This window comes from Sinohyriopsis cumingii, chromosome 15, assembly GCF_028554795.1.
Source record: "Sinohyriopsis cumingii isolate HCF-2022 chromosome 15, ASM2855479v2, whole genome shotgun sequence".
Taxonomy (NCBI): Eukaryota; Metazoa; Mollusca; class Bivalvia; order Unionida; family Unionidae; genus Sinohyriopsis; species Sinohyriopsis cumingii.
The window spans coordinates 54,375,454-54,398,123 of NC_142975.1; the positions used below are offsets into that span (position 1 = coordinate 54,375,454).

The 22,670-nt window shown below is 34.0% G+C and overlaps 1 pseudogene across 1 annotated transcript in view; it reads right to left on the reverse strand.

The window, feature by feature from the left end:
* The window catches only part of LOC149781820 (sodium- and chloride-dependent glycine transporter 2-like), a 58,131-nt pseudogene that overhangs the window by 18,123 nt on the left and 17,338 nt on the right, over positions 1 to 22,670 (reverse strand). The window contains exons 2-5 of the transcript XR_016414793.1: positions 20,093 to 20,294; positions 18,488 to 18,619; positions 9,842 to 9,969; positions 8,890 to 9,074 (exon numbers count right to left, since the gene is read on the reverse strand). The product of XR_016414793.1 is annotated as a sodium- and chloride-dependent glycine transporter 2-like (transcript). The remainder of the gene's footprint in view (positions 1 to 8,889; positions 9,075 to 9,841; positions 9,970 to 18,487; positions 18,620 to 20,092; positions 20,295 to 22,670) is intronic.

Below are 22,670 nucleotides of genomic sequence, written 5' to 3' on the forward strand. Positions count from 1 at the left end.
GCGAAAGAACTAAAAATACTTTCTTTTATTGACACAGGTGGTAAATCATTAAATTACCATAGTTGACATTCATCACATACAGTATTCAAAGCAATGCTTCTAGGTTATTCACATGGCAGATAGCATTACAGCAGGGAGTGTCAGAACTACGACATATATTCATCGCATTTCAGTAAAATGCCAGAGTAGACTCGCAGGAAAGAAATAAAATGGCATTTGACACACATGAAGTTTCTGAAGTTGCTTTGAGGATAAATGGACGTCAAGAACCTTCTGAAGAAGTGTTGCTGAATTTTGAACACAACCATGTTGGACGTGTATATCATCGGTTGATGACATTTATGGGGCGTGATCAGATTGTTGATTCTGGTTTCCATATACCTCAGTGGGATTTGAAAACATTATATCCTATCCGTTGGAACATTTAGATTTATTCAGACAATCTGTCGTTGATACACACTTCCGATCTCGTGTAGCTCGATTACACGCTGATGGCTACAGAGCAATCGCTTTCATCTCCTCATACAAAACAATGTTACTTGAAGGTGTTGGTGGACGAATGAGAGTTATTGATGCTCCAGTAGAAAACATGTAATTTAATCGCTTATAACATTATAAATGTCATATCATCATGTTAGTGTTACTCTGACTTCTGGTCAGATTTAAATACTAAAATCAGTTTTAAAAGATAACTGTGGAGTAAAAGTATCCCCAAAAAAAGAACAAGTTGCAGGTGGTCCGAATAAATTATCATCGCTGACTGAACGTCAAAGCAAACACTTCAATAAAGCTAAACAAACAAAAACCGGCATTAGACATAATCTTTCTGCAAGCGCCATTAAATATTCAATCACGACTGGTGGTATATTTCCACTTGTTGCAGCTATACCAGCTTTATTAGCCGCTGAAGCCCCAGCTGTTGCAAAAGCTGATGCACTTGGTGCTGTTGGAACTGCTGGTGGATTAGCAGCAAAAAATATTATGACAGGAAAAGGAATAAAAATGGGGACAGGTCTAAGATTACCAGGAACTCATTATCGATACGCCAAAGGTCTGAGACTTCCAAGAACACTTCGTTAATTCTTCCTATGTCAAAGTATGATTTACTTGATGCTGCTACAAAGTTAAATATAAATATTTCAGATGTGTTTTATGCGTGACCAATTACCAAAACAACCAAACAATGCTGAAACAAGCATCATTAATCTTGATAAAAGTATTGGTCCAGGAACGCATTGGGTTGCATATGCGATTGATCCATGTGGAATTGTTTATTTTGATTTGTAGGGATAGGCACCACAGAGGGAAATTTTAAAATATGTCGGCGGACTTCTAACTCTAGTCTGGTATTCAACATTGCCAACACAGACAATAGCAGATCCGCCAATATGTGGCTGTGAAGTAATTGCTGTACTCGACGATGTATCTGCATCAACAGCATCACCTCGCAAAGTCGTGCATGACTATACAAGTAGCCGCTTATCTTTTTAAACAGATCTTAACATATAATGGTAAATATTTACGGAAGATCTTCTACCTGTGCTATCACTGTAGGCTTGAAAAAAATGATCATATCGATTTGTCGAATTACGCTACTTGAGATGATCTTGCCGATCTTATGAACCTCTCCAGAGTTGAAAGGGATGAAGTCGTTATTTTTGAGGATATATACATGGTGTTTTAAAGACGAGTAACATCAAGTGGGTCGACATGGTTCGTAGAGTTCTTAGTACTACCATGGATAACATTCCAGTATTGTAGAATCAGAGATTCAAATGTATCAGTCGCAACTATTAGAAATGATATTGCGAACAAAGTGTTGCTAATCGTTTACGATCAACCGGTGATATAATGACAGGTGAACTTACCATGAATGGAAATAAAATAGTTGTTTTAAGAGATCCAACATCGCAACAAACAATTATGCATACAATAACTATACTACAGTAGATACTAAATTAACCACGCTGCGATCTGAGAATGACGTTAACATAAATATGTTTCTAAATCTTCGTAAAACTTTCAAAAACACAATACAATCGCAGATGATTTCTTTGGAAGTCTGTTGCTTGTTGACGTAAAATTCTCTGAAATTAAAACAAAACTCTGCGATAATAAAACACCTATGTCAGACATTGAAACGATTAAAAACGATTAGTTATTATTCAAGATTCTAAATCACTTTCAGAGCTAATCACGATAGCACTGAGTAATATCGATGATATTAAAAAAGGCTAGAAAATGTTATCAGGGGAACTCCTGATATCGTTAAAAAATTAATCGGATTAAAATTCCTCACAAACAAATCATCAACGTGGTATGCACAGGATCATAAGGATCATCAACGTGGTCACAGCAAAATAACACTATAAAGCATAATGCGCAAGTCACTGGTGTGAACAGGCTGTACATGTTCAGCGATGCAAAATTTAGTATATTTACTACGTATCTTTGGCGTCATTCAACCGATACTTTTTCTGGAACCGTCTATACCGTGTTAAATAAAGGGGGACGAAGAAACATTTATGCTGAAATCATCTGATAAAAAATTAACTACAGCGTCTTACTGGTGGTGCCCGGAATTCTTAGCTGAAACAACTCAATTAATTACTAAGCAGTTAAAATATAATGAGCCTCCCAATCAACGTTCAGAATTTTAGATACAATCAAGCACGTGAATGGCAAACAAATTAAAATAAATATCGTTGACGAATATACAACCAAAGTAAAAACAAATACCGTAGACGTGTAGTTATTGTTGAAGTAATTGTGTATTCAGTGTCTGCTGTTATCGCTGTATTATTCTCTTCTGTAACAAAGACATCGCCAGCAGTTGTAACAATTGCATTTCAGCTGCAACAGCAATTGCCGGTTTTCTTAATATCATCGCAAAAAGATATGCCCGGGCAAGCATAAAAATTCCAGGTGTATATAATAAAATTGCACGCATCAGCGCTAGGATACTCTAAATTATCCTCACTGATTTCGACAAGTCTTAACGATGTAAAAATATCAGATTTTGAGTTCACACAAATGATTGAGATTTACAAAAAAGTAATGCCTGTGATAGAACCTATGCCTGACTTAGAAAGTCAGGATTTAGAAAATAATAATAATAATAATAATAATAATAATGTCAACGCCGAAAGAATTACTACAGCAATTTTTTGTTAATACAACTCGGTCGAAAACTACGATGATATCAATAAGTTCGACAAATCCTGAATTCAGTGTTAATTTTCCAACTGCAATTCCGGCAACAACAAAAAAAATAGCGCAAGCACAATTACGAGTTTATTACAGTTGGAAAAATATCAGATCAAAATCATTTGGCGGATTACCAGCAAATAATTCGATTGTATTTGCAAATAAAAATAAACCAGATGGAACTCCAGATTGGCAATTTGTTGGCATTATCTCAGGTACTTATCAGATTAAAAAAATGAATGACAAATTCCAGCGCAGAATTAAATCTATAACTAGAAGAGAATCAAAAATAGCTATAACGGTTCATGAGCCAATATTATCAGCTGCGATTGAAATTAATTCGCAAGATTATGTCGTTGATATTTATTCTTCATAAATCCGAAGAATTTAATGATGGCCAGAAATTCCTCCAAAATATTAGCAACTACCAGAACCAAGACGAGATGTTTTTCCACCAACGAAACAATTTTTATTACAATTCCAGAAGATTGAACCAAATATATATTGACTGACACGGATAGTTATATTCTTCATTATACCAAAAGATTTCCTACAACATCAATATCAGTAATCGATTATGACCGTAAAACTACTTTTTATGAAAGAAATTTCAGATCACTGGCTAATAAAATTAAAACTGAACATATAACTATGTACAAAACATTAGCGCAATTGTTTATAAATTATGTTCTGGAGTATCATAATAACGATATAATCAAGAAAATCATTGAAACAAAAAAGTTGTGTCAGACCTTGTATATGCTAATAGAACTATTGTTGAGGTAATAAATGCTAGTGCTTTTACAGAAGATAGATATGAATTATCATAAAATAGCTGAACCAGATTTCTTAAAATTTGTATTACCAGGATTTAACGCCGACGAAATAATAATATCACTCAACGATCTTATCAATGAATACTTTCCGCAAATCGTCGAGTCATGGAAATAGTAACCACAATAGTAGTTATCCTCAAACAAAACAATAATCCGTACGGTGGTGATCGTCATATTTCACCAAGAATTGTAAATATAACTTCAGCTATTTCAGTCAATTTATATGTGATGCAATTGATGGCAGTTATAAAACAGATCTTGAAATATCCAGTCAGGCTCAAGAAGGATATATTTTATATACATTCACGCCTCAAGTACCTCCTGAATGTTTTATTAAACAAGAATCGATTAATCCGGTTTATCTACGGTGTCATAATCCCTTATTATCAAGGATACAATTCAAACTCACCGACCAGACTAGATATTTACTTAATTAAAGAAAAGAAAATTTGAATATAAATCTCTATGTAAATTCTTATCGATTTTAGGGTATGTTACCATAATTTATCAAATTATCAAACAATTTCAATAAGATGGGATATATAAAAATCATCTCATCGAGAAAAAAAATTTGTATAATAATAATTTCATAAACAAATATATATTTTTAACATAATCTTTTGTGCTGATTTTTCGTTAATATGATGGGGCAAAGAAGGAAATGGCGTGTCTAGTTAAAATTGAAATTTGGAGTCATATTGTGAATGAATGTGCATTACAACAACTTTTCCATTTGATCTGGAATGAATAGATTTTGGTATATATCTCGATACTAGGAAATATCGTGATTATTGACTGGATTTGTATGTGACGATTCCACGTGAAATAAATGAGATTGAAGCTAGGGAGAAGCGTGTTGACATCTGCAAATGTGTTTCTGTTTCTGTCATTCAATGTTTAAAATCATAATGTGGGGGAAATATGAAGTCTTTCAATTGCAATTATCAAAAAGACGATATGGAATTCAATGCTTATTTCATTTTGAGTGCAGTAAGGAGGATGCAAATGCACTTATCATCGAAATTACAGCACAATTTCGAAATGTGTAATCCAGATTGAAAACCTATGGCATGGCTCATGTAATTCGGATTTGCAGAATTAAGAAAAAACATTTTGAGGAAATTCAGGATGTAAAACTCTAAGTATATTTTATTTTGCCATTCTTATCACCAGCGAAAGAAGAGAATATCTAAGGTGTCACTTGTATGTTATTTGTAAGGACATTATCTCGTGTCTGTTATATACTGTAGCTAGCCTAAATCCGTAACATTGTATCAACGCAGAATGTGCCAAAGGTCTGGTATGTGGCAGTCCACGAAACATATGTTTTAGTTCATTCAGAAACAAATTTAAACAACCACAACGTAAAGAGCCCCTTACGCGAGTGTACATGATTTGTGTACAAATCAAAAGTGCTGGCGTCTGCGTCCATTGTTTGTTTACAATAGAAACAAGTTCCTTTATGCACGTGAATGCAATATGTGTATTGTAGCGCGAGCTCAGTATCGGGTAATATTGAACGATTTTGACAATGTAAAGTTAACGGGGGGGGGGAAATGATGATATAATAAATATGTTCATAATTATTTTTTGCTTCGTATCCCTGAGACAATTATGATCTAATTTTCTCAATCGCGCTTGAAAGCGAGACGAATTTATCAACTTCTGTATTGTTGACCGCAGCCAAGGATAACAACATAGCTTGCTGAATGTGCTTGATGAATTTATATCTTCGAATTTACGTTCTTGCAATGATTTAAAATCACAAATAATTTTTCAGGATTAAGTTCATCAGACATTTAACAACTTTTATGTGCTTACCAGTGTCATCAGCCTGTAAATTACACAAACAATTAGTTTTCTTATCTGAATCACTATCATCAATCACAAGGCAGTCTTCGATTACTCCTGATAACGTTCGGACCCGAACCTGTGCCAGTAATAATTTTTTTTTCCATCAACACCAAACGTTAGATGACCAGAAGTACTATTAACATAACCAAGTGGTTTTTTTTAGTCTGTAGTTCCTGATTATATCACGAGAAGCCTCATAATTCTTGATGATGGGATGTTTTACAAACTCTTTTAGTTCCATATATATAATAATATCATTTGTTTAAATGATTATTTCTCTCAATTATTTTTTTTAAATCTGGCGAGATAGTTATCAGCGTTTCTTATAATCTTTTCATTATCGGTGTTACTTTTTATCATGATATCTTTCCAGTTCTTAGTATTTTGTACCCACCACATTGCACACACAACTGCGTTTCACCTCTATCTCCAGCACCACAAATAAAATATGGTCTTAGTCCTAAACTCACTCCTCGTACACTTTGTAAATGATATCTGCAAAATTCATTTACGCAGGCTTTGTTAAAAGGGGTTGTAGAGCCTGCATTAGCCATCTGCATTTATTCTTTGTTTGAATCGTTATATTTCAATTTAAATATTTGTCTTAATAATATTATGGATGAGTTTGAGATATCCTCGGTTAAGATTAAACCTTCTAAAGATAAATTTAATATTGACAGAATATCCCCTGACTTACCGGTGCGAGCTCTTGTTGATCCGACGAATAAAACTTTGATTAATAGTATTCATGACGCCAATAAAGAATTTCGCAGAGATGGCGCAAATCAGGTGTGGTCAACGTTCAAAATCATACTCAACACCGATGGTGTTATCTATGCTACAATGAACAACTAATGAACAGCAACGATTATTAATTATCTCGACAATCAAAGTTATTTTTTCAGAGTAAAGTTTATTATTATATCAGAAACAGAAAACAATACTTGGATTATCCGTGACAAACGTGATACTGTCCTTCATAATGAAAAAGTGCCATATAGAGTAAACATTCCCAAATCAGGAATGTTGATTGGTATTGACAAACCATATTATGAACGAACGTATCCTTTAACCGCGGTTATTTATGTAATATATCCGATAAATGATAAACCCAGCGTTAATAATCTAAAACCGATGAAATTGTCAAGGCTAAATTGTGTAGCCGAAACAGTAACGGAACATTTTACAATTTCGCCTCGTGGAAATGGTTTAACGGATAAAATGCATAACATAATAAATGACTGGGCAGAAATAGTTAAGGATACTGGATCTTCTGTCAAATACATCGCTGAATTAGGAAAGAAACTAAGATGTCCAATAATGGTAAAAACGATAATAAGAGAGATTTTTACGATTCAAAATATAAATCGGATTGAGCTTCGATTAAAATTATTGATCATAATGCACATACGTGGACTAATGCGGTGAAAACATTACCACGAAATCGATCTGTTAAATTTTATAACGGTGATATATTTGATTTTATTAACGATGTAAGTAAAAGCGATCCTTTATATGTATGGTTATTTCAGAGTTCTGATGATGGAAACTATGATCTGTAATGGATATCTTTGTCGTACAGAATCTCTCCACGATGAAATGAAAAATCTTGCGTTGATATATAAACAGTTATTGAATAAGTGGTTTACTATTCCGTCAACCGCGGCTCATTTTGCTAGAGAGAAAAATTCATGGAAATCAATTCGGTTTGATTTTCTCAATAATGTAACATCGAGTTGTGTCGAATATGGACACAGTGGATTGTGAAATAGTAAATAGGATTATAAGGATGTTATCTCGGTTGATATTACTGCATGTTATCTCAGAGGTTTTCTTGGAATGGGAGACTGTTCTGCGTATTTTAACAGATTTGGACATTAAACACACGAGATGACCATGGTATCGATACACGGAACATTACCGGATTTTGATTTGACTGGATTCGCTTGTATTGAACCATTTAAGTTTGCCGAAAATCTTTATGTGATTTGTTATGTCTGGTTTGTAGAAACAAAATCAGAAAATAATGTGGGTACCAACAGTATTATTACGGTATATGCTCGATCTAAACTACTGATATCATTGATTGTAAGTAAAGCAATTATTTCATATAATCCTCAGAAGGAAGTTTGGTTACCACAACAAAAGAAATATTCCGATGACGAACATCCTGATACAATTGCAAAAGATCTCTGTAGAAAAGAAATATTATGATGATGAAAATCCTGATATAACTGATTTTGAGAATAAAATCGTAAAAGATCTTGGCAGAAAAAAAATAATCGGTAAATTTACCCAAGAAGGATAATATGATAATAAACGACATTGTACAAGATTGATTATAGATGATGCTGAGTTAGATTTTATAATTGCTGATACAACGAAAAGAAATACGTTTAGAAGTTGAAGTAATGTCAACTTATCAGACGCAACTAAAATAGGTACAGTTGTGAGTTATATTGATGGTGAGTCATCGCAGTTTATTCATTTAAGATCTTCAGTGTTCGCGTACGTTTCGATAAATTTATTATCGATGATAAATAGAGATTCTAAGTTTGTTGTCAGATTCTCTACGGATTCATTTTATAACAATAAAAAATGCAGGATTGCAAAAACAACTAAATATCGGCACTCATGTTACGTGGTGTGAATGGACAATAAAGCGAAAAAATATGCTTAATTATTCTGAATCCGCCGACGATGAAATTAAGGGTATTTATTACAAAAATAATCAAATATCATAATCGGCATCAGCACTATCGGTATATGTTCCTGTAGCTAGACATAAAACAATTTATCTCAATGGGCATGGGGTTCTGGTAAAACAACTCGTGTGATTGAATATTTCGGAATATTGATAAAGTTGTATTAACACCTACACAGAGACTCGCATGAGAACCGAAAGAAAGAAATATTAAAGCATGCACTTATCACAAATTCTTTCGATGGAAAGGAGATACTTGGACTCCTGAACGAATGTTTCTATACTCACTAGAAGTATAATTCAGCAACTGGGGTTGGATTTCCGACATAGCTAATATTTGTACAATTGTAAGGAAGACTGACATCAAACGTGGCATTTAAAGGGCAGCGACAATCTTCAGTGATGTCTTGAGCATCGTCACAGTACTGCATCCTTCTGGTTGTCTTCTCTACACATCCAAACTGCTTCCACTCCTGGTAAATAAGGGAAATATTGGACCAATCATATCTAAATTATGACCTTCTTAACAGTAAAGAAACCATCTATTCTTGTTTCATGCTTTATATTTTCAGAACATAGCATGCTGTTGAGTAGATGTATGTGTTAAGGCTTCGATTAACTTAATAATACATGCATATTAGATATTTTGTACAAACGGTTGACAATATGTATGCCGTCAAATTTGTTTTTGTTTTTTTTCAAAGAATAAAATTTCATATTTAACAAGAACAATTTATATAAGTATAGATAATGATTGTATCCACCAAAGGGTTGTTACGTCCAAGCCCGGAAAAATTAAAATCAACACTTTCAACGCCACTTTCAACTTATACAGTTTTGATGATTTCGAGAACGAATTCTTTCATTCATGTAACTTAGGAATGAAAGCCAGGCAAAGAATACACATTTTTCAAAATAACATCATTTTATAATTATCAAAATACGAACAACGATACAGCTACTTCAAGTAGTTAACATTTAATGACCAATCTAGATTTATTTATGCTATTATATACAAGAAAGTTTTACATTAAACATGGCTTTATACGCATGAGCAAAACATGCATAGCTAGGAAAAGAAGTATTTTAGCCCCGTGATTTTTCAGAATTGAAAATGATAATCTATGTAGTAGTATAAGAAATTCCATTCAATTCTTTATTATGTAAGCACATATTCTGTTACATCCTCATTATGCACAGATCACAGGATAAGAAAATAAAGATGATAAAATACACATACCTCTTTACAAACAGTCCAGGGAAGAGTGCCTTGCATGGAGGCAAACATGTAATACAGAATATAGGCAACAATCACGTTGTAGTAAATGGCAACTACGAGGGATATAATGGCCTGGGAAATTCCAATGCCTGTAACAACAATAACAGTAAGTGTAACAACAACGAAAACAATAATAATAATAATAATAATAATAATAATAGCACTAGAAATAAAACATCTACTATCGTAAGTACAATAGTAACTGAGGCCTCGACGGTTATTTTTTAAGCAAATTCTCGTTCTATGGGAATGTGAACAGTTTGAAAACTTGCAGGTATGCTTGCTAGCGTATGTTTATATTGAATTTCCTGAAATGTCTTTAATGTGAATACTTAGACGTGTGTTTAACCCTGCAACTTACAATTATAGGACATGTTGAAAGCGTACATGTACAAGAGTCTCGCCAGTTCATTCAGATGTACAGTGTGTACCATAAATTAAGGTACTTCTGGCTTGTGTTCTTGAAATTGATTTCGGGCATGTACAAAGTTACTCAGCAGTATGTTGATAGTGAAATACCAATACTCGGCTAGGAAGAAGAGCTAGACTCCCATAGCAGTAAACACATGGGCTTGGGGCAAGTAGAATATCTCAAACACGGCTAGGAAGAAGAGCTAGACTCCCATAGCAGTAAACACATGGGCTTGGGGCAAGTAGAATATCTCAAACACGGCTAGGAAGAAGAGCTAGACTCACATAGGAGTAAACACATGGGCTTGGGGCAAGTAGAATATCTCAAACACGGCTAGGAAGAAGAGCTAGACTCCCATAGCAGTAAACACATGGGCTTGGGGCAAGTAGAATATCTCAAACACGGCTAGGAAGAAGAGCTAGACTCCCATAGCAGTAAACACATGGGCTTGGGGCAAGTAGAATATCTCAAACACGGCTAGGAAGAAGAGCTAGACTCACATAGGAGTAAACACATGGGCTTGGGGCAAGTATAATATCTCAAACACGGCTTGGATGACATCATTTTCAGTTGTATCAGCCTGTTTAGTACACACAGTTTTGCAGAACTGTCATATTGGAAAAGGGTTTGTGTTTGCACTGTGAGCATCACATGGTGTAAGAAATGACCTTCGGACATGAAAATTGTAGGTATAAATTTGCGATTGGGGTGCATACATTTCTTCTGTCATGAACTGCCATTGACTTCTCTGGTCAAGTGGATAATATTCTTATGCTTTTTTAATATATGTATACAAAATATGACCTTTCTGACCTCACTTGTGTATTTAATTTTTTATGATTTTTATACTAAGTCGCTGATTGCGGCACTAAATTTGTACATAAAACCTGGCCCCTGCCCCCTTAAGCAACGAAGTGGGCCAGGATAGGCTGCTTTTCACAGCTGGTGCTTAGGATTGGTGATATGTCTCTATCGATCCGTCTTCTGTTTTTTGTTTTGTGGGTTATTCAAGGAAAGAATCTTACACAGGATCTGGGATGGGCAGACCGGGGAGGCCACCAACAAATACTGCACGTTTGAATGCCAGTCTTAGAGAATATGTCATCGATAAACAGAGCGATTTGGAAATACGGACTAGGAATGTTTCCGCCATGAATCCATCATCGGGATCAAACAAGGCGTATCAGTGACATACCTCAACTCATTTCAATGCCTACTGACTCAGGAAGAGTAACATCCCCTCATTAGTCACAATCTTCACAGCAAGATGAATCAGGCCCAGCATTCCGTTTATGAAAGTTCCTAAAGATCCTTTAATCTTATACAGATCATGAGTGATATCCGTGGTGACGTCAGACGTCTAAAGTATAGATTAGTTCTCTTGGAACATGCAACTGAACAGCTACAAAAAATAAAATGAATTAAAAGTACCTAACCACAACTTGCGAGAAAAAGTAAATGACCTCGCTGAATCATGTTAAGTCTACAAAAATATTGGATAACGAGAAGAAACTTGAGAGTCAAAAAGCACAATCACCCCGAGACAACCTAATTTTCTACGGTATTCCAGAAATGTAGAACGAAAAGTAGAACTACACAGAAATCATGATAAGAAAATATGTAAAGCAGACATTGAACATAAATGAATCAAAAATTAAAATTGAATGAGCTCACCGGTTACTTTCAAAACGGAGTCCAAGACCAACAATTGTTATTTTTTCTCGCTTCATTGATAAAGAAAGTTTTTAAAAAGTGCAAAGAAATTAACAAGACAGCCCGAAACAAGACACCTGTGGAAGAGAGAGAGAGAGAGAGAGAGAGGAGAACTGATAACTAATATAAAAATGTTTCAGGACTAAACCACATATCCACGTAGCTGAAGACTTCCCAGATAGAGTAAGTCGGGCACAAACAGCTCTCTACACTTTCTTCATACAGGCACTACGGAATGAGTGAGGTAAAGCAGTCTTCTTGAAATATAACAGACTGGTTATAACTAGAGCTGAATATGTGTTTAAGGATGATATCTGCATGATATAGTAAAAATAAATTATAGATAGGGGTCCAGTCGAGGCCATTTTACACATGTGATACATATTGTGCAGACGGTTAGTGAAACTGAGTTCTGTATCTGGAATATTTCAAGTTTAACAAGAAAACAATCCAGTGACCAGTCTAAGCTGGATTGTAAGGATTTTATTAATTGTATGCTTGACTTTGATATCTTTGCTCTGGTCGAGACTTGGGCAGGTGATAAACTTGACATAAGTGGTGTCACGTGTTATATAAGTGTCAGATATAAAGAGTTAAATGTAAAACGTTTTTCTGTTGGTATTGTTGCATAAGTAAACGAACATACAAGACACAATTTAAATTACAGTCAACTTCAGGGTAAATCCAAAAATAATGTTTGGTTAAAATTCTCATTTGTATACAGTCTGTTCATGTAGACCCGATTTTTGCTGTAGTATATATGTCACGTGGATACTCACAAATACATGCAGAAGAAGACTTGTTTCCCAATCTAGATTTCGTACTGGCACATTATAGAGTTATGTATCCGAATCACTCATTTATTATTCGTTGAAATTTCAATGTCTATACCTGCACATAACATGATTTCATTATACATGACAGTAATAAGATCCTTGGTGCAAATACTGCTAATGTTACATAAGTGTCGGATATAAAGAGTATATAAAGATATGCAGCGTTCTTTTGCATACAGGGCCCAGCAACGTGAAATGAATTGCCCACTGAATTTAGACACAAAGACAGAGTGATCACATTCAAGAGGACTCTCAAAACTCACTTATTTCGACTGCAGGAACAAACTTTAAGACCTAATAATGTTTCCTACCTGAAATATTCTCAGCATATTTTTTAATGTTTTCTAATTTCATGGTGTTTGTTTTTGTAATCATATTATTGTTTTTTATCTTATAGGTGTTGTCTAATGTTGTAAAGCGCTTAGAGCTTCTAAAGATTAGGCGCTATACAAAGTCCTCATTATTATTATTATTATTAGTATTAATGTCGAAGACATCTATTTAGGGTAAGAACAAGTAAAGACAGAAAGGCGAGAATTTGCTGAAATGTGGTCAGTGATCTGGAACGAGGATTGTAAATGGCAGATGTAGGGATGATAAAAATATTGGAAACTTTACATGTAATCAATACAACTCTATTACAACCAGGAACTACTTACTGTTAGATCAATCATTATCTGTATATGCTACTACCTGTAAGATTGGTAATATAATTGAATCTATTCATCAACCAATAATATTTCCTTTAGATCTAACTGATCTCATTACCATCACAACTGGTAAAAATGAAAGCTTTTCTCCAAGAGAGAGACACGTGTGGAATGAAACAAAAAGAAATATATCTTTCCAAAATGTCAGCTATCTACTATCAGAAAGATCTAATACAATATTTATTCAACTCGATACTGCTCTGAATTCTTTCATGGAGAGTATATTTGAATCAGCACAACGAAAGTAGATCAAAATGATTTCAATAAAAGATGCAACCGATTATTGGTCACACACAACCTTGGTATGATGCAGACTGAAAGGTAGCAAAATAACATGCACTTTATGCGCTTAGAAACTTCCAATATTATAATATGGCTTTGTATAAGGATAATAGAAATTTGAACAAAAACTGAACAAGGAATAAACGTAACCTATACGGAGAAAAGGAGGCAAGTCTTGAAGAAAGAAAAAAAAAACACTTTCAGATGAGGATTCCAAATCCTTCTGGAGACTTTTAAAATGTCCAAGCACCACGCACAGAATAATTAACATTACTGGATGGCACCATTATTTTTCCGAGTTATTTAATATACAATATGAGATGGACCATACGTTTAGATTAAACGAAACAATATTCGCCATGAAAATCTAGATTATAAAATAACAGAATCAAGACTGCAAAATGCTTTAAAAATATGAAGTCGGGATAATCTGTTGGAATTAATGACCTTTCTATTGACTTTTTTTAAGACAACTGCAAAATATTATGATTACCTATCTTAGTATATATGTTCAAAAAGTTATTTGATCTTGGATACTTCCCAAAGTGTTATTCCTCGGCAGTTATCACATCCATTCACAAAATAGAGAATATGAATATGCCTGGAAATTATAAAGGGATTAGCGATTTACCAGTCCTGAGCAAAATATTTACCTTCATTTTAAAAGAAAGACTAAATAACTGGATCTAAGAAAATTATACTTTAGGTGAAGAAAAGGTCGTTTTCAGAAACTGAAATTCCACTATAGGTAATATATTTACCCTAAGCACTTTGATATATAAATATCTGAGAAAACATAAAGGTAGGTTTATGCTCTTGTTGTTGAATATAAAAAAGCGTTTGACTGTAGTGTCAAGAGTCTACTTTGTCATAAATTAGTAAATAAAAAAATAGTAGTAAAATGTTTATGATACCAAAAGTCATATATGCAACTGTGAAAGCTTGTGTAAAAAGGCCAAATGGCTTGAAAAAAATATTAAACTATCTGGACAGGGTAAGACAAGTTTGTGTTTCATCACCTATTTTATTTTCATTATTTCTAAACGATTTAAAGGTACATATTTCCCGCTAGAATAATGGTGTAATGCTAGAATTTGCTAATTTATTTGCATTGTTGCATGCAGATAATTGGCTGTCTTCGCAGAAACTGCTGCTCATTTTCAAAGAAATGTAAATAAACTAAAACAATAATGCAACATATAGAAATTTAAGATAAATCTGCAATAAAACTTAAATTGTAGTCTTTCAGAAAGGGGGAAGATATGAAAGACGGTATTTTCGTGATTTCATGACAGAGACAGTATCTTATTATACGTATCTTGACTGTGTATTCTTTTCTAAAGGCTAATGATATATGTCACGGAATTGTATAAATGTATTGTTGTATTTATATTAAATACATGTACTCGGGTTTCGTTTTTTTTTTTTGTGAACAGCGTTACCCGAGGGTGGGTTATGTATATCGCTTATTATTTCAAAACAGTTCAGGTCATCCTATGCTGCACGAGCGAAGTGCTTACCATAGGAAAACCGATAGTCCCCAAGCGCACAGACGATGTAGGGCTACATAGTCGGCGTATAAGTTACATCACCGTAGGACAAAATGGTACAATACGAAAAGTCTTGTCAGTGAGCAGTCTCCCTAACGACTTGCGATCTCCAACTGTAGTGATATGTGAATTATATATTAGTTTCCTATTTGTATTATACGATATAATTATTGTGCTACCACGTTTATTTCGTATTGTATTTTGTAATTTTGGTAGCTCCGACTTGTTTCGCATACTACAATGATATAGTAGATTTCCTGATTTATTTGTATGTGATTTAACAGAACATTTGATATTTGCAATAACGTTGTATTTTCTTAAGGGATGTTAAGTACTATAAGATTCTTATCGGACACGGGTTCACTTCTGAACCTGCTTATCGCTTGGCATAGTTGTCCCGATAATATGAGTATAAAATAATTAACTGAAGTATACAGCCCATAACGTCATTACGTGTTATTATACATGCTCATGTATTCTGTAGTAAACGGGATTTGGATATATTTTTCAGCTGAGTGGTTAATCGACCAGCTGTAGAGCTGATTGATTGACTGGTGGATTGACTTACCAGTGATTGACTGATGGTTGATTGACTGGTAGCCAAGTGTTGTGCTGGGAGAGTGACGGAGTGATGTGCATCTCCATATATGCATCGGATTGTAGGTGATGTTCAGCCGTAGGCTAACATGGGTTTTACTATACCCAGTGACCTGCTGCCGGGGAGGAGGTTGGCCGGAAGAAGACGAAGATTGTCAATTGGTGAGGAACCAAGGCTTCTGGACAAACGGGTTTGCAGAGAACAAAAGATTGCATGGATCTTTACGCAGACTAGGAGGGGCGGACCATTGGTGGTGGCTCCTCAACCTCCCGACATAGCGTTTGGGCTGAGAAGATATTTCGCGTTTCATTATTTGAATGAAAAACTCGTACATTTCACTATTTGAGCGAAACGCAATATTTTACTATCTGAGTAAAGCATATCATATTTCATTGAAAATGTATGAAATTACTTTGAATCATAGATCTCTGTACTATTTCTTACGTATCAATTCACACTTCATTTATACTGCAGTACAGTATCAGATTCATATATATTATATTAATTGCCCAACATTTGGATCTTGTATTGCGCACGAATTGAACATAATCTTTTCCACTGAATCATTCATAAATAAACATTGTATTTTTGTTACCATCTTTGGTGTTCTTCGTTATAATCCGACTCCAACCTGGTTATCATTTTACAATATATGTCTAAAAATACACTAGCTGCAAATCCACTTTATCGTTTGAAGATTACACTTAATCGGTTTGGTAAACTAATATACAAAAATGCACTTTTCCAAATATTTGATACTATACTTGCACCAATTTTGAATTGATACGTCGGAAGTTTTTGTTTTCTACAAAGCAGTTGACATTGAAGCTATACATACGCTATTTTGTAAATATATTCTTGTTATTACCAAACATGCACCAAACGCGTTTACATATAATGAGCTGGGTAAAACGCAAATGCATGTAGTAAGATAAAGAAGAATTATTTAAGTTCTGCTTCAAATTATTTAAAAATGAGATTCACAAAACGATGTTATAATGGACAATTGACATGGAGCAAAAATTTTGAATGTCGCGTAAATAAAGTTAAGAATCTATTGTTTCTTCACGCGGAATGGTGAGAAGTTTGGGTCAATCAAGGGACTGGTGGTGAGAAACACTTTAAATAAATTAAACAACATTATAAAGATTTTCAACAATAACTTTATTAGGTTAACTTCAAAGGATTGATTACAATTCTATAACGAAATCAGAAACAATCTAAGCATTCTGTTCTATTTAGATCATTTGAAATCCACAGTGTTAGCGTGCTATACATGTTCAGAAATGAAAGCCCTCCCATAATGGCATATACAGGTAGGTAACAAAAAAAAAATACCCCCATGTTGAAAGATTGTGCCATTTTTGTGCAGATAAAGAAGATGAGTTTCACTTTGCTGTTAAATGCGCCATGTATGATAATTTGAAAAAGGCACATGTACCTTCTTATGTCCATTGTAATGCAAATAACATAAAGTTTTATAATTTTATCCAGAAAATCAACAATAATATTAATATCCTACATAACTCTGCTGTTTATCGAGAAAACAAATCTTTGAAAGTGAGAGAATCTGTGTGTTAATTCAAGAATTACATTTTATGATTGTACCATATTTTTAATGCATGCGTGTACTTTGGGCCGATTGCCTATGTTACTAATAACGATTCTTCTCCTTCTTCCCTCATTCTTTCTTCTCCTTCCTTCTTCTGGTTCTTTCTTCTAATAGCAATCCAGCAGAATTATAACTAAATCCTCAGATCTTGGCAGATCGGAGGAGGAAGAACCGACACATACACAACCCTGCTAAAAGTAGCGCAAAGAAGGAAACGTTTCCTAGAGTAAGTGTTCTTAAAATTATGCTATGAAAACTCTTAAATACCACCACGCTCCATTTCGACGATATTGCTCAACCCGCCGCTGTAAACGCATGACTGGGTTTGTATAAAGTGGTATCAAGGATGAATAATCCGACTCGAACTACCATATGTTTCATTAAGGAAAGAGATGAATATTAACCACGACAACAAAAATCAATTTGAAATTCGACTAATAATAATAATGTTATCGTATAAAAATTCTGGTGTTGTTTAGTATTGAAAAGGTGAAAGTGGATGATAAAAATTAGGCGAGACAAACTGTTCAGTACACTGTTAGGTTAAATTATATTAAATTGTATTAAAACTCTGATGATGCAAGGCGTTGACTATAATGTAATTTTCAGACACACCAAGACGACGCACCAACTGATGTTATTCCACGATGTTGTATAGCAAAGGTACAATAGTTTTATATTAAACTCACATATTATATCAAAATATGATACGTATTCAAAGCATTGTGTGATGTACACATACAAATATATGAAGAGGTAATTAAAACTTCTTTGCAAGAAAAGCAAACGAACAAATAAGTACAAAATACTAACTTACTTCTGTAATTGAATATGTACGGTCCTCTAGCGATTTTATCGAGAAATAAACTAATCATATTCGTTATTAAAACTTACCTTTGCCACTTGGATTCAGAGCCCAAAGCTTTGATGGCCCCTTACCAGGATACTGTCCTAATGCCAACTCTAGGAAGTACATCGGTTTGCCGATCAGGAACTGCAGGATGATGTAGGCAATCAGGAAAGCCGCTGCAAGAGACATTTATTTTCGTCGTTACTGATATCAGAGTCGAAGTTTCTGACTTCAGAGCGAACTATATACATTAATCTCATCTAGCGTGTTTTTAACATACAACATTCTGCAAAACGTTGTGATAGCAATCGATACCACGTACGTTTCTTGTTACTTTGATTTTGTCTTTCTTCAATAGCGCCCGCCTGCAGAACCCGGTAAAAATGATTAAAATATTTATTGTGTCATTTACATTTTAGTTTAATGCGTTAAGTCGTCCTTTTTCAATTTAAAGTACGCCTTTTTGTAGCTTTAGGAATTTCTAAATAGTCAATCACAATGTGTTTCTACGACGATTTAATCAGTTTAAATATAAACATTGACAGTCTCGATGCCTATCATACTGAGTCGTTCAGACACGTAGCTAACGTGAGGGAAAATCTGTTAAAAAGTGGTCGAGACTAAATCAAGAATCTGAACAATCCTACAAGACATGTGAAAGAAAAGTCTCACCATATATCGCCTGGCTCATTTCATGTTTATTCATATTTTATACATTAAATGTGTGTTCACTAAAATATTTAAGAATTTACAGCAGTAATATAAAGAGAGACTCAATTAATAATACTTACAACACAGGTTGTAAATCTTTGTTACATGATAATATGGCGTTTCAAGAGAATATGGTGTTGCAATATAATATGGTGTTGCATGATAATATGGTGTTACATGATAATATGGCGTTACATGATAATATGGTGTTGCATGATAATATGGCGTTAGATGATAATATTTTGTTTATCATGAGAATATGGTGTTGCATGATAATATGGTGTTACATGATAATATGGTGTTGCATGATAATATGGCGTTACATGATAATATGGTGTTAATGATAATATGGTGTTACATGACCATATGGTGTTACATGATAATATGGTGTTGCGTGATAATATGGTGTCGCATGATAATATGGTTTTACATGATAATATGATGTTACATGATAATATCGAGTTGCATGATGATATGGAGTTAATGATAGTATGGTGTTACATGATAATATGGTGTTACATGATACTATGGTGTTAATGATAATATTGTGTTACATGATAATATGGCGTTACATGATAATATGGTGTTACATGATAATATGGTGTTATCTGATAATATGGTGTTGCCCGCACAATTTTAGTATTTTGTTTGAACGATGAAGCAGTCTCTAAACGCAGGTTCATTGGTATCTTATAATCGTATGTCATAAAAGAATAAGATTATTTATAAACAAATTGTGTATAATGTTACCATTACAGTTTCATTTTTAATTTACTGCATAATTCACCTCATATTGGGTTATCCAGGTATTTTCCTTGTGGAACATAACGCAGAAGATTAATATAATAATCTTATGTATGATTCAATACCAACATTTGAACGTATAAATTTTTATCACCAATCTTTGAAGAAATAATTTTAATTGATATGTAACACACCTCCTCCATTTTCATAAGCGAGGTAGGGAAATCTCCAGAGTTTGACCAAGCCCACTGAGTACCCCATACAGGACAAAACATATTCCCATTTGTTGTCCCACTCTCCTCTTTCCTCGGCTTTCAGTTGTTCGGAGGATTTCTCCTCATTGGTTGCACCATTGCTTGTTTTTAACGTGCTGCCATATTGTGCCACATCAGAATTCTTTAAAGAGAGACAAATAAATATTGTCCATGAGTTAAATGCGATCAAGACCTAGCTGGTAGGATGGCATAATGCCATTAAAATAACGGTCTGTATATTCTAAAGTATGATTATGTGATGATGGGACTAATTGAACCAAAAAATATCTGAATAAATAATTTTATCGTTAAATATATTAGTTTATAATTTAACTGTGGATCTATATTTCGCTAGTCTAGAATTGAATATTGAGGTACTTAAATGTTGTTCGCTGTATTAAGGTGGGGACGAGAATAATCTGAAAATAATGTTGAATACAAAAAAATTCCCAATCCTATGTACGGCCTATCTTTTTAGCTCTAACGATTCACTGATTTCTTTTTCTTCTTTTTCTTCTTTTTCTTATTTTAGTAGATTATAGCTCTATATTAAGCCATAGTTTGACTGTTATGTGGTGTCAACGTTTCATATTCGAATTTGACTTTAGTACTAGCTTTGTGACAAGGAATCCGTATTTGAATTGTTTATAATTTAAAAAATAGAAAAGAAGAGCAACAGCAACACCAACACCTCCTCAAAACAATAAAAACCAAAACAAGTATCAAATGTTAATAAAACATCTACATTGGAACTCTCATTCTCGATTTTGGAAATAAAGATCTGCTTTCAGTTAGATCAATGTCTTTGAAAGCTCTAATAAAGCTATTTTCCATGTATTTGCTGTTTTGAGTACTGATTACCGGTTGACTCCCTAAAACCGGTACAAAAGGCAGAGCAGTAAACTATCCAGCAAAACCCCAAAATTATGTTGAAATAATCCGGTAGAGAAGTCACTGATTTCACTTTGGTTCCACACAGCAGGTAAAAATGTAAAGACGTACGCTATATAACAAAACTTAGCAATCAAATTTTTCTTGAAATAATTCGAAAGAAAAGTCATTAAAAATGTGTTAAATCTAATAACGTGTTTAAAAATCTGTGTGGAATGAATATACAACTTGTTCTCAAAACGCATTTAAATGCTTTTCGCCGTATATTAAGATTGATTTGTTCTCATCTTTTATGCTTTTTTATTTTAGAGTATACAGCAAAAAAAATTTCACTGTCATTCATATATATGTATATGTTATATATACGTTATACGTTAGATTACTTGTTTATATATAGGTTTGCACCAATATGATATAACAGGTTAGAGTTATAACTTGTTCAAAGAAAGAATTGATCCGGTGCCGCGCATAAGGGAAACAATCGTCAAGCTCCCCTTCCCATGCATTCCCATAGAAAGGATTGAGCAGGATCAAAGGTAATGAATCTAGGTGTACGAGACCTGACCCGCTAGGCAAGCGTAATTTAACGCTCAGCTATATGCACAAACACGTTGGATTTCGTTTGAGAAATGAAAAATATATACATTTAATTATAATCTTAAATAGGCACATATATGCCAAACAGAAAGGAAAGCGCCTATCTCTTTGGGACTAAATATAATAATATGCATACAAACAACATACTTTATTAATATCTTATGTCCGTTTGGCACGTTTAGGATTTGAAACAAAATACTTTGTGTGACGGATTCCAATAATTCGGTACTCAGAATAAGTTGATAGTTCTGCCGTAAGGAATCGTGAGCTTTAATTTATTGATGTAATGTAATACAGCTATAATAGGTAGACAATAAGGATACGTTCGGAATACATGATAAGTAAGGCTCTGAACACAACTAAAATAGATGTCAACATATTTATTTCGATATATTTTTAAATAATTTTTGTCGTATATATGTATTATAAATTAAAGTGAGTACATGTAGTATTCTCTCTAAGTATGCCTTGACTGTGCATAACCCTGACACTCTTCACACAAGAAATTTAACTGGTGATACATGGTGAAAACTTCACTGTTTTTATTTTTTAAAAAGTGCACAACGCAAGGAAGGGAGTTTTAGCATTGTTGTTCATTACTCTTACCTGAGTACAGGTGCATGTTTACGTTTAATTTCGTTTCTAAATCAACCCGGATAGTTATATGCTTCATCGCCATTTTAATAAGTTAAATTTAATCACCGAGCCAAGCGTGGAAAAACATAAGGCAGATGTAAATACATACCACATTCCGATTCATGGCATGTGTTATGTATCATCAACTCGAGTAATGGGCGGGGCTGATCTGTTATATTTAGTTGTTTTAGCGCATGAAAACGATTGTCCATTCTACCTAAGGTATGTTGAAGACACGTGATGCTCATGCGTCGATACTCAGTTAAAAATACAAAACTGACGCGTTATTTAGGATTAAATTAAGTCTGCCTTTAAAGAATTGTATGTACCTATTACAAGTACAATTGTGTATATATTTAAATGGTGGTCAGAAAAGGTAATTTTTGGAAAATAA